Source organism: Emydura macquarii, unplaced genomic scaffold, assembly GCF_026122565.2.
Source record: "Emydura macquarii macquarii isolate MOO-44397 ecotype Brisbane River unplaced genomic scaffold, CSIRO-AGI_Emac_v2 contig_2473, whole genome shotgun sequence".
NCBI classification, from domain to species: domain Eukaryota; kingdom Metazoa; phylum Chordata; order Testudines; family Chelidae; genus Emydura; species Emydura macquarii.
Genome location: NW_027132610.1, coordinates 4582782 through 4596893, shown reverse-complemented (window position 1 = coordinate 4596893; position 14112 = coordinate 4582782). Strand labels below are relative to the sequence as shown.

General features: G+C 36.3%; 1 protein-coding gene across 2 annotated transcripts in view; it reads left to right on the top strand.

Moving 5' to 3' along the window:
• MICU2 (mitochondrial calcium uptake 2) overlaps positions 1-14112 on the top strand; it is a 237973-nt gene that overhangs the window by 42071 nt on the left and 181790 nt on the right. Inside the window, exons 1-2 of one of the 2 annotated variants that reach the window (XM_067562866.1) lie at positions 9636-9832; positions 10589-10664. The exons of the other annotated variant lie outside the window; for it this stretch is intronic. The gene's annotated coding sequence lies outside the window, so the exon portion shown is untranslated. Of the gene's footprint in view, positions 1-9635; positions 9833-10588; positions 10665-14112 lie in introns of those variants that run through there. 2 annotated transcript variants of the gene reach the window in all.

Here is a 14112-nt window from a genome sequence, read left to right as displayed (position 1 = left end):
GCGGTTATTACAGAGAATCTTTAGTTTTTACATTTTGTGAAAAAAGAAAAACAAGTACAGTATAACCCCCTTTATTCGAGCCTCCATTATCTGGCTCTTCGTATTAACTGAACCACCAGCAGCCTGGGGTGACAGTGGCTGGGGCTTGAGCGATCAGACCTGGACGGCTAGTGGTTCGATTAATAAGGAGAGCCAGATAGGCTCAGATAAAAGGGGTTCTACTGTATATCACTAAAACATTGTGTTCAACTGATATTGTGGTTAGGGAAACTAAAGTTCAGCGTTTCATTTTAATTGCCAAAAATGCAGATTTTTATGGGTTTTTTTAATCTGAGAATTTTGTTTTTATCACAGAAAACTAGGATCCCTGTAGATAACTGTCTCAGCCCACAGTGATGAACGTGTCAGAATATAACAATCTTTTCTTAGATTTTGAATAACAAAATGCTAAGATTTCAAATATTTTGCTTTGAGTGCATGAGCAATAGTCAAATTATCTGTCATTCACAGTTATATAATTTTAGCTATCAGTTCTGGCTGTTAAATTATGTTAAAACAGCAGGAATGCTTTTCTTCATCTTTGTGCTCTTTTAGCCAGGTGATCATTACTTTCAGCTTCAGATGTTGTAACTGAGATCCATGCTTTTCTCATGTAAAGATTAGATTATTGCAGTGTGCCCTAGATTGGGCTATACCTTTAAATCAACCCAGAAATTGAAGGTAACTCAGGAGGCATGCCAAGTCGTATATCTCCTTGGAACACAAGAATCATCACTCAGGAATCTGTACTAGTTGCTTAGTGGTGGTGGTGAATTATTGGATTTTGATCTGTAAAACCCTATATGGTTTGGGACTTCCCTGTTTTGGAGGCTGCCTCTCCACCTGTGCTCTCCTGCTACAGTATCCTGCTAAACTCCAACTGCAACCCCACAGTTTTAACAAAGGCGGGGTTGTGGCAAGGGTGTGTTCCATAAGGGGTCTTGAAATTTGAAATTTCTTCTGCTCTACCTTAATCTGAAGTAGCCTAAAGCTGTTGGCCTTGAGAGCAGACTGCAGGGCTCATTTGATTACCCAAGTTTTTTGGTGAGAGAGGGATTAGTGTTAATGTTTTGTGAGGGAGGCATCATGTGTTTTATTTGGTCAATTTATTTTATTTGGTTTATTTGGTTTGGGCACGAAGAATAGCTGCTGGCTTAGCTCTTGTTTGCTTGTATATTAATTTTTGACAAAGACACCTGGAATCCAAGACAGATATTATTTTTTGTATATTTGTTGTCTAAAATACACTCTTTGAAAGCATAGAAGTTGGAAATGTGCTTAAATGTTCTATTCAAGTTTTTCTATAATTTACTCAAATATGAAACATGTTTGGAATTATTTACCATACACAATACTCTCTTACATTAAGCTTGCAATATAAAACACAATTGACATACTTTTTAAATATGCTATTAACTTTGCTGTATGGGGCATATCATTAATAGCTTGAAAGAAGGTATAACTGCTAGAAATCTAGTGCAACTGGTTATGGAAATTTACAAGGGTAGATGGAGATGCGACACTTCATTGTATCATTTACTTTCCACAGTTCTGTTAGTACAAGGAACAATTCTGTTAAAACAAGAGACAAGCAATATTATTACTGCAGGATGAGAATGCTTCTTGTTGTTCAGACTGGCTAGACAAGTCAGTACTTACGACTGTAAAGCTCATAGTTTTGTTACCTAAAGTGTGCATTAACATATTTTCCAGTAATGAATCCACTGCAACAAAAATACTATATACTCAATCCTTTCAGTCATAAGTGATGCTTGTTCTGTGGGAAAAGTTTCTTTTCCAAACATTTTTTCTTGCAATGCAACAATTCTCTAAATCTTTGAGGAAGATGTCACAAGGTGGCACTCTTGCATTCAAACAGCAAACCACACAAATTATTTTGTTCAAATTGTCTTTGGGTTTTAAGTATTCTGATCTAACCTGAGGCTATTGAGGACAGTTAAGTGGGCAGGGTTTTTAGGTTGTGTAAACTACTAAGGAGAAATATAAGCAGGAAATATATGATAGCTGCATCATTGGTGGGTGTAGAGCTCCAGGATCCCTTGTGTGGTAGTTGGAGAGAGGTCCTACATAACCACGTTAGATCGCTGGATGGTGCCTCCTCATCTTGAATACTATGTGTGAGTTCTGGTTACCCCATTTCAAAAAAAGGTACAGCAAAAATACGAGCAGCAAAAATATTTAGCCATGAAAATACTTCCATAGAAGGAGAGACAATTTTTTTTTCTAAAATACTGCTTTATTCAACAAACACAGAAGGACAATTACATGGAAATTGGGGAGTTACAGAATGTTACATCAGATAATAGAAGCAAAAGGAAAGCGTATTACATTATACTCTATTCATTTCCTGTTACAAATTATTAATACTTAACACGATCATTAAAAATTCTGAATAATAAACTTCCCCTCACATCCATCTACTCTTCATTATAAATCCAAACACCAAATACTAACAATATTTTGGTCAATAAGTTGCTTGACTTGAATATAACGGGTATAGTTAGAAATTAAGATGGTAGTCAATTGATTTATCATTAATTTAGTCCCAGGATATATATACACACGAGTCCCACAGTTTATAGAACCTTTCTTCTGTGTTTGATCAAGTGTGGTGGTTTCAACTGGTATGGACTGCATGCGAAAGACAACATATTTTGAATTGATACAATAAAATAAGTATAAAATGGCTGAATTGCTAACAAAAATATTCACTCCTTCATTAAAAACAGCTGCTGTGCCAGAGGACTGGAGGATAGCAAATATTGTACCTATATTTAAAAAAAATGGATGTAAGGGTGATATAGGCATTAAAGACCAGTAAGCTTTGTATCTGTACCTGGCAAATTGATTGAAATTATAATTTAAAATAGTTTAATAAAACACCTGGAAGATTGTTATCATAGTGTGTAACCAATATGTTTTCTGCAGAGGAAAATTATCTCACTAATCTCTTAGATCAAATGAATAAATTAGTAAATAAAGGGGAGTTGGTTGACATAATTTATTGAGATTTTCAAAAGATGTCTGAAAAAAATCCTTTACAAGAGACTACAACAGGAAATAAGAGGCCATGGGGTAAGAGGTACCAAAAACTGAATATGCGAGAAAAAACAGAGGATTAAATGGTCAATTTTTTACCATGGCAAAAAGTTAACAATAGGGTGCATCAAGATTCTCTTATAGATCTAGTATTTATTAATATATTTATTAATTATCAGGAAAGATTTGTATAAGGCGGGGAATGGGGAGTCTGCAGATGACACCAAGTTATTTAGGTTCAGTCAAAATCAGAGAGAACTTTGAGGAAATACAGAGATCTAACCATGCTAGAGGAATGGGCAATACAATGGTAAATGAAGTTCAGTGTTGATAAATGCAAACTAATGAATATTAAAGAGAAACATTTAAATTCATCATATACTTTACAAGATTATAAATTAACTGGATCAACTCAAGAAAGGGACCTGGGCATCACTGTTGACAGTTCTATTAAAAAAAAAAGCAAACGACATTAGGATGCATAAGGAATGGGATGGAAAATAATACAGAAAATATAATTATTGCTGGCTGGAAGCTGGAGATCTCTTCCTGTAAAAAATTGCATGTTTTTGAAAAAGTTTTCATCCTGAATCAGGATGCAAAATCAAAAACACAAAACTTTTCATAGGAACAGGTTTCCAGAAAAATTTCATATTTGGAAGAACTGAAATGGAATTTTTTGACTTTGTAGCTGCTGCCTGAAGGGCTCTGTCAATTGTACTTTCTCCCTGCAGGCTGAAAGTGAAATTGCCAAGAGTCATCGGGGAAAGCAGTCAGCGAGCCATTTACATCCCCCCCGCCCCCCCCAATGGAATCATTCACACAACATGTGATTAAACTGTGAAACTTATTTCCATAGAAGGTTTCTGAGGCCAAGAACTTAGCAAGATTCAAAAAGGGATTGGGCAGTATGGATAAGAATATCCAGAGTTAGAATAATAAATACTAACATATTTAGGCTATTAAACCTCATGCTTCAGGGTTTAAGCCCATCTTTAACTATTAGAGCTCAAGATAAGACCAAATAAGGGGTCAGTTCACTCCCTATCTGACTACTGCAGGGTTCTTACTCCTTCCTCTGAAGTCTCTGGTGCTGGCCGCTGTTGGATATAGCATAATGGACAAGATGGGCCATGGGTCTGATACAATATGGCAATTTTATATTCCTACTTTATTAAACAGGTTGTTAACCTGTGGAACTCACTGTCATAAAATATTGTTGAGGCTCAAACTGAACCCATGCAAGACTGAAGTAAGGTTATTGCACAGGGAAAAGCTTGAGGAACTAGTTGAGTTGCTGACCTTCATTTTTCAAAATGGCTCAAAGCGTTGAGAGTGCTGAAACACTGACGGATTAGTCTGCCCTTAAGGGTCATGGTGCCTGATGGTCAGCCCACCTGTTATGTGACATGGCTTTTTAAGATTTTGAACTGTCCAATATATATACACGTACCTAGGAGATAATGATAGAGAGGAAGAAGTTTCACAAATAAGTGTTGCTTGGGAGAAAATTCTGTCGTATCTTTAAAGAGCTGGGGCCAGGAGCCTTGCAGAGAGGGCAGGGCAAGTCTCCCCTCTCAGCAATGAGCTTGAGGAAAGGGGACTAGCATAAACACTACCTTGTCTGCCCCACTATGAGGGACACCAGCAGGAGAAACCTGGTCTGCTGAGTGCTCTAAACCTGAGAAGTAGTTGGGAAAATGGGGAGGGAGAAGCTGGCAAAGGCCCTACAGCTGACTTATAACTCCACTCCAAGGAGACCACTGGGGACTCCTGTTTAAGGAGAAATCATTTGAAATACAAGCCCGGTGGGAGGGTCTCCTGAACAAGGATGAGAGATGAAGAGGATGAGAGGCTCAATGCCAGAGAGGGGTGAAAGATGCTTTGGTAGCATTTAATTTTGTTTGTATTTTGGAGTTCTGCTGAGGGGCTCAGGGACAAGGCCTGGGACCTGTGGCTCTAAGAAGAATGATTTAGAAGGACTTTGCTGCAGACTGGGGGGAGACAAGTGAAGGGATGTTGAAGATGCTAGTTGGGAGAAACCAACTTGAGGCCTTACCAGTTACAGCTGGACTTGGAAGCCCCAGAAGGGTATTGTTGTTTTAATTTAGATGGAATAAATGGGCTAAAGGTGTTAACATAACCAAGTTACTGGCCAACATTAAACAATGTTAAACAAGATTTGGGGTTTGGTATACAGAGACCTCAGCCTGTGTAGTGTCATGGCAAACATGCTATTAAAATCCTTTACACTTTTTATTAAAGATTAAAAAAAGGAGGAAAAATTTAAAGCATTTGAAATGTATTGCATAAGGCTTTTATTTTTACAGCATCCCTTATTCCCTTTCCCTTTAGCTGGAGAGAATTTTTAGAAGGAAAAATCCTTTTTTTGACAGTCTCTTAGATGGTATCAAAGATGGTAAAAACTTAAGAGAAGTTAGCTGAGATGGGCTGGAGCTGTTGTTGTTAAAGTCTGATCCCATTTCATCCCAGGTGGCGCTTGTGATTCAGCCAGAGCCAGCAGAAATGGTGGTCATAGAGGATTAGGGTTGGAAGGGACCTCAGGTGGTCATCTAGTCCAACCCCCTGCTCAAAGCAGGATATCATCTGAGTCTCTGTTTCAGGCCCGGTCTGGTCAGGACATCCCTCAGGATTAGGACTAAGAAGGTCTGGGATCCCAGGAAATGGTACGTTGGCAGCTAAGATGGTGAACCTTGCTCCATAATACAGTCATCGTGGACGATGACATATACACTAATTTTTTACTATAGCAATATGCTATATTGTGCATGTAGTTTCTATAAGTTCTAATTTATGGATTTCTTAGCACGCTCCTTTGCAACAGAGACATGCAACAATCAACACTTCTGTATGGTTAATTGTTTTAATAGAATTTAGAATTCAAACAAACTAAAATTCTAATACAAAAAGACTTTTCTGTATAATACAATCTACACGAGACATTTTCTGGAATCTTAATCAGTGACACAATGAAATGACAGCAGCAGACCTTGTGTGACCCTAAGAGCAGCCCAATGCCAGAAGGCAAGGCGATCACTGGTATCAAATATTGAGTTTCAGCTGGCCTGACGGATTCAGTGTACTCCAATTATAGTGGTTATAATCAGTGTCTAAAAGGTGTCATGTAATATGATAGACACTAGCATGGGGCTGTTGTGCTATAGGTAGACTGGTGGAGTCACAGGTAGGTAGTGCTATAGGTAGACTGGTGGAGTTGTTGATTCAGGGATGTACAGCACACAGACACTCATGGTGTGACCTGCATGTTTGTCTGCTGGCTGCTGGTATCCAGGTTGTGAGCCACAACACTAGGGCATTTCAGGCACTCAGGATTACAGGGCAGACAGTGACACTATCCCTCACTGGTCTGGATTACACCCCAAAGATGACACCTTGGTATAGAATTTCTTGTACCAGTGTGTGCTCTTAAGATTTTGTAGGTACATGGAACATAGTATGGCTCTGTCTTGATAGACAAAAAAGATGTCGGGTTTTGGGTTTGTGGGTTTTTTCCCCGACCATTTTAGTTCAACTGTTCTTTAGCTCAATCGAGCTATCTTAATATGATTGAAAAACCCTCAACGCTTTTTAAGATACAGGCTAATGTGTGAAGCTGTTAACTGACCATATGGTAGCCTAGGCTACAATACCATTTACTAACACAACTGCAAAATAGTACATTTTGGAAATACGTCTTAGAAGAAAATAAAATGGAAAAAAAGGTTTAACATTATATAACTATCATCAAGAAATTACCATGGAAAATATATAGTATATACAGTGTATTATTTGTATTTTGTGTTAATATAGTTGTGTATATTTCATTATCCAGATTAATGTTAAATTGCATATACTGTCTACTCTATGTTCAACTCATAATGAATTCTGATTGAAAGATTGTCAATGGAATAGTTATGTATATTGTGTATATATAACTGCCATTGCTGCTTTTAGCAATAATAATAATTCATAGTCTGTGAAGGGAATGTAAAACATTTTAAGACTCAGGAAGGAAGCCACAAAATAATTAACCTATTACATACAAGATTCCATGTTATAAATTCACATGTGCTGTAAAAGTTTACAGTTAGTTCATGGTAGATGTGGAATGCTTGTTCCAGTTTATGGCTGTTTTTATAATCATCAGGTATAAAGTTGGTCTCTGGACAATCCTGGTCCTGTAAAATGAATGTTGATCCACTCTATTCCTAAAGATTGAGAGTCTAAATGAGTGTGTTGTATTTATTTACTGAGTTAGTTAATCCTTTTCTATAAAGACAACCAAGTTTTAATATAATTAGTGTCAAATGTGAGTTTTGCTTTAGATATCTACAAATTTAGATTTTTTATTACAGTTTGGGGGCAGCCTAGCACACAGCATTTGTGTAAATCCAGTGCACATTGACCTTTATGAATGGTAGTAAAGGATCTAGACAAATCAACCTATAACTTGTGAAGCACATATATGTACCTGGAACCTGTGAAGCAGGATGATCTTTTTCATTCACAGTATTCTGAAGGATCATATAAATGTAGGAGACAAATGTTTAGGATTGTTTGTACATTAAAGGTGTATCTCTGTTGCATGAAATGATAGCAGAGATTTGGACCATGTGGATCTAGACTCATTTTACAAAGTCTCCTAATTGTAGGTACATATTAAATTGTTTTACAGTTTTTAGGTTATTCTGGTTAGGTTTTTAAAACGTTTCTTTCCTTTGCAGGCTAATATTAAACGAATGCTATGTTAATTAAAATACATTATTTTCCATTTAGGCACTTTGTGACTTTTAAACCATTCCCTTATAGTAAATAATGATGCTGCATGGTTGGAGTTTTTCTAGTTCAGAAGTGAAAGAACTTCTCCATCCTTGGACAACAATACTGACTAATGCATCTTCAGTTTTCTTTTTTCCCAACCCATTAAAATTGTTTGGGTTTTTTGGTTTTTATTTGTTTTTAGGCTTGCCCCCAGGATTTGTGTTTAATTTGGTGGCTGTTGTTGCTGTTAAACTGTTTGAAATAAACAGGGAGGACTTAGAAGAGGTAAAATAGTCTTGAGTTCACTTTAATAAAATGAACACAGTCCTACAATAGAAATAGGGAATTCTGCCATTTAATCAGTCTGTCTGTATTTTGTGAAATACTGGTGGAATATTTTCTTCAAGGATATTGCTTAGATTCAATGGTATTAAATATTTCAACTTGGTAAGTGCCCATTACTATCAAAAGATTTTCAGTTGTATTTCTTTTTAGTAAGGGCTCCAATGGGAGTGGTTATATGTTTGTTTCTGTTAATTTAAAGACTCACTAGTTTCCCAAAAAAATGGGTAGATTTCATACTCGAGATATGCAGTTCTTGGGAGAGGTTAATACATTAACTGGTCATTAGCACAGATGAAATCTTATGTTTGTGGTTTCCTCCTGCCCTAGACTATTGAAGTGCAGTGGCCCACATAATATAAGGCGTGAGGGTATAAGAGCATTTCTTATAGAAATAGAGTATCCATCAGGGCCTACTGTTTTACTGACTTTGAGCTTTTTAATAGCTGCTTATATGTCATTCAAAATAATGTTATCCTCTGAACTTGAATATATTTTATGTTAATTTGGGGAATTTTAACTTCTGTAGGAGCTTTGATGTCAGTAGGAGCTTGCTGCTCTTCAGGAGTGTGTTGTTTACCGAAATTTAGGAATACTTTTATTAATAATTAGATAGATAGTAGTTGGATCTAATATGCTATCCTTTATGGATGCTATAATAATTTCTTGATGTTGAGCTTTACACACAATATGTAGCATTTTGCCAGATTTGTTGCCAAACTAAGAATTGTCTTATAATATGGTATCCATTAGCTTTTTTGGTTAAAAGAAGTTCCACTTTCCCGCAGAGTGACTTTGAGGTTGTCATTCAGTTTAAAAACAGTTGAGTTTGCAAAGTGTTTATTATATTAAAATTGGCTTTATCTAAAAGATAAGCAGGAAATCTCAATGCTGGTGTGTGCTGTTAGGAGTTAAATTATCTTCCGGCAGGTATGTGGCTGCACAATTAGTTGATATTATAGGGACTTTCGTGGTTGCTGTGTATCTCTCAACACATAATGTAGAGGTAAAATACAGATTAAGTCTAAAGTGTGTCTCATGTCAATGGGAGCAATAACTGAAATATTTTCTTCTGATTTAAGTCACTTTAGGTACTAATATAGTAGCTGTCCGCAGGTGACAGAGGAGAATTGTGAATGGACTTCAGGGTTCTGTTGATCAAAGGGTCTAGAACTATGTTGTAATCTGCACCTAGTATGTTGGTACCTATTGGAAATTAGTCTAATTCAGTCTGAATTTGAATTAATCTTTTTCCTGGAGGGGTGGGTGGGTGGGTGGGTGTGTGTGTGTGTGTGTGTGTGTGTGTGTGTGTGTGTGTTGGCACTACTTCTCCAAATGCCATATAAGAGCCCTGATTAGAAAATATAACAACCTTTATAAAAGTGTTCTCCTCTAGAATGGAAAAAATTATTGTATTTAAGAAAATATGGGTCTCTTTATAGGAATTGAATGAGACACAGAATACTTGTTCTACCCAGTGCTGCAAGAGGGCAATTTCCACACTTTTGAAATTAGTTTGTTTCTTTCTTCCGACTGGGTTCTGAAGGTCCTGGATTTTCTAAGAGAAGAACTTACGATCACACTTATGGTGTTTCAACTGTAATAAAAGGTAATGCATTTCCTTAAGCGCCCAAATCATTTTTATATTTCATAAAGATTTCAAGGCCAGAAGGCACCATTAGTCACCTAGTCTGACCTGCTGCATAACACAGACCATAGATTTCACCCAGTGATCCCTGCATCACTTCCAATAACTTTAGTTGAACTAAGGAATATCTTCTAGAAAGACATCTACAATTGATTTAGAGACTTCAAGTGATGGAAAATATACTGTATTTCTTGGTAATCTGTTCCAGTTGTTAATCATTCTCACTTCTAAAAATGTACATTTTATTTTCAATTGGAACAAAAGTAGGCCCACATCTAATATAGCAGGCAAGCAATGGATTTCTCTCAAAACAGTAACTTTTAGCATAAATTTTAGCCAACTTAATTTCTAAAGGTATTTTAAAATTAAATACATAGTAAAAAATTTTCAGTTGACCTATCTAGTCAGCATATTGTGCAAGAAACTAAACATCTCTCCTTAACTATATAAAGATATTCAAAATTTAAATTCAATCGGGTGATTTTAAATCTTAATCACAAACTGTTCAAACCCTTTCCTATTTATAGTATCTTACGGACTAAACATCAGACTAAATTTTATTTCCTATGTCATCATATGTTCAAGTAGACATTATAAATGCTGAATCGTATGTTGAAGACCGTTGTCTAAGTTGATAGCATACACAGTTCCTGAGGATACTCAGGAATTCATCTGATTGTGTGAAGTTTTATGGGTTTTTTTTTTTTTTTGGCGAAGATGTGTATGTTAGCTGAATAGATGATAGTGGATCTGGGAGCACATTTCTCGAGGAACATGCTCATTGGGCTAAGAGGTGTGTGATTTTTCTCTCTCTAATGCAAAAACTGATGTTCTTGCCATTATGCCTGATTAATCCTCTTTAGTTGCAGCAGCTTATTATTATTTTGTTGTTTATATTGTGATAATGAAAGTGGCCCCAACCAGAGATTGAAGCCATTGTGCTAGGCACTGAAAACATAATGAAAAGGTGATCCCTGCTTCAAAGAGTATGTGCTCCCAAAGAGCTTGTCTGTCTTTATAGTTGTGGAACTGTTAAAAAATAACTCCCAGTAACTCTCTGAATGCTGGGAGTCACTCAGTTCAGATATATTTCCTGCAACCAATGGCTTGCTAACTTCTGCTTGTTTCTCAAGCAGTTGCAGTTTTTTCTCTCTATCCCAGAATCGGTCTTTGTGTTCCTGCTAAGTTTCCTCTGTTAATGACACTCATTGGTCTATCACTGCAATTCTCAGTCAGGACTTTCCATTTAGGGGACATCTCCACCGGGACAGAATGCAGAAAGGATGAGAAATTCTTAAACCTCTTTTCCTCGTTACTGTGTATGGTATGGTTCTGTGCAATTTCTTCCACAATTCCAGCTGTCAAGCTTTCTTGTTCTTTCATGATGGTATTTGAGGATATGCTGTTGTTGGCACCCTTATGTTTATTATCGGAGCTAGGAAGCTGCTGCTGCAGCTTCTGTTTTTTACTGATCAAAGTCTTGATCCTTTTTTAAAACAGATATATGTCCAGGACTTTTATGCCATTAAAAAATCTTATTTTACTTCAATAAGCAGCTGTTCTAGGTAGTGATTTTATCAGAGCAGTGAGGAAAGGAGTTAGAGCTCAGTGTGAATGCAGCAGCTATCTAGGTCTGTGTCACATGATCCCCTAACACTTCCTCTTCATGAAAATGTGGCACATCACAATACAAATGCATTCTCCCTTTAAATAGTGCCAAAACTACTTCTGACAAGTATACAGTATGTTATTTATACCATACATCTATAGTTAATAGTATATTTCCCTTGAACTCACTTACTTATTTTCCCATTTAATTTCATACTTGAATTGCCTACTTTCTTGGTTTAAACAAATCTTTCTGAACTCTCATTGTTGCCCTGCAATTTGTATTACCAGTGCCCTCTAGTGTAGTTTTTGTTTTATTTCTTGGGGTTTTTATGTCATTTTGAATAGCTCACACTGTATTCTACAAATTTTCCCTGATGTAGCCTTCTGTTCCCGTTCACTTATTTGCGCTGAGTTTATCTACAGTGGGTTTCGATATTTAATAACTGATTTCTGTATTGGTGGATGGCATATTTAAATTTTTAGCTCATGTTATCACTGAACAATTTGTATTTCTCTTCTGTATCTTTTTAATTCCACTGTCTTATCCATTTCAGTTTCACCCAGAACTTTCTATGTTCTTCTAAAGCTTTCTCTGTTGAGATAAATATCAATATTTTCTAACACTCTGGATTTTCTGTAGCTTGAATTACCAGGTTGATGCCTGATGTCTGTGAAGTTGGGATGGCATCTGCACATTTTAATCACATTCTTTAATCATAAACCTAAGTTGGAGTACTAAATAAAATTTCCTTTTTCCTACATTAACGCATGCTATAGGTACCTTTTAGTTCACGCCAATAACGTCTACACAGGGCAATTAGTGCGCAACATTTTGGTGTGCTCTCCAATTCATATCCCCATTGTCTAAACTGCAGCACAGCATAGATATAACCCCACTTTGTCTGGATAACTTGGATTGTCCAGTGCTTTTATTTTTTATCAAAAAGCTTTGTATTTCAACTGTTTCTATATCAGAATCTTACTATTAATTTTCTCACTTTATTATATCTATTTTGTGTCCATAATTAACTCTTTCTCCTCGTATTTCCTTCAGGCTCTGTCATCTCACTCTTGGAGCCTTACTTTGGTATATTCTGTTCCTCGCTGATCTTTTTTCACCTGCCATTTGTTTTTTCCCTAGTATTGTTTGGCCTGATTTACAGCCTCTCTTTAAAGCTCTTGGAATTGAAATTGCCATAATTAATTTTGTGCACCAGCAGCTCCCTTTCAACAGTGACAACAGTTCAATCAAAGAAAAGTGGATCAAAGTAATAGGTTTCCTCCTACTTGAGATGAAGCTGAAAAAAGGAAAACATTTTTAGCACTTTCACTGTAGAAGTTCCTTTATATTCTCTAATTCCCTCAATTGATTTAGTTTGTCAATACCCATGTACCCGTCATTCTCCCCATAAGAGCTCCAGCAATAGGATGGCTCAGCAAGAAATGATTGCTTTCAAATGTATCTCTTTGCTTTCATGCCATTTTCAGTGTAATGGACCCAAGGTAAAAATAGTGTGTGATTCTATTCTTATGAGGACTATTTTTAAATTTTTATTGCAATTATTTAAAATGTCCATTGCTTGGTCCTGAAGCTAAGCACATAAGAGAATGCAATTAAAGCCATGCAGGAGATCTTCAGATTGTAGTGGTTTCTGAGGAAGACAGAGGGAGAAGTTTAATACCTCTGCAATCTCTGGCAGCTGGGCTTCGAGCTGTGTTGCTGACTTTAGAATGCTACTTATCCTATTTGTAGAATTTGCAGTTGCTATGGTGGAGTAAGGATGGGAATATGTGATGAAAAAGGGAGCCTAGAACAAACAAGGTTATGAAAAAAGTGTGTTTTCCTTCCAGCCTCTTTTTCTTCGCAAATTGGCCAATATTTTGTCTTATTGGCTTGGAGTTCTCTCATCCCTTGACGTATGATCTTACAGAGACCTAGGAATTGCCCATCTTTGTCAAATGAGAGTAAAAAAAACCCTCAGTTTATTCTTATTTCTATGCCAATAAATAATGCATAATGACACTTTAAAATTGCAGTTGATATCTCTCTCAAAACATACATTTGTCTTGAATTAGAAGTACAATATACAAGTTGTATGAAGAATTAAAATAGTTTTTTATAACAGATATATGTTTTGGTTAACTTCTTTCTTTCCTTTTGTTGCTCATTGTGCCATGAGATTAATTTTACAATTTCTGTTGGAGCTTAATGAACTGTGCATCACTAGACAGCTAGAAAAAAACCCTGATTTAATTGTTTTTGAGATAAAAAATCCATTGTGTGGAAAATACAGTGTATATATAATGTGATCCTTGGTATTTCATAAACAGCTTGTTTATTCCAATGCCAATATTTTCCAGTTAACATAATGTCTGTTAGCTGATAATTATAGCTGTTTGTAATTCCCTGTAAATGTTGTCACTGTGGTTTTATCATGATAAAAGACAAATCATTACATATTTCTTGCAGTTAACTTTCATGTTATTTTAATTTCAATTGAGACAGTTCAACTTGCATTTTACATTGGCAAGTGCTAATGAGAAAACAGCACAATATGTAGAATGGAAGCCAATGGATTATATTATGGCTGTCCAATCATGTTGTTCATTAAAATAATGGTGGTAACACC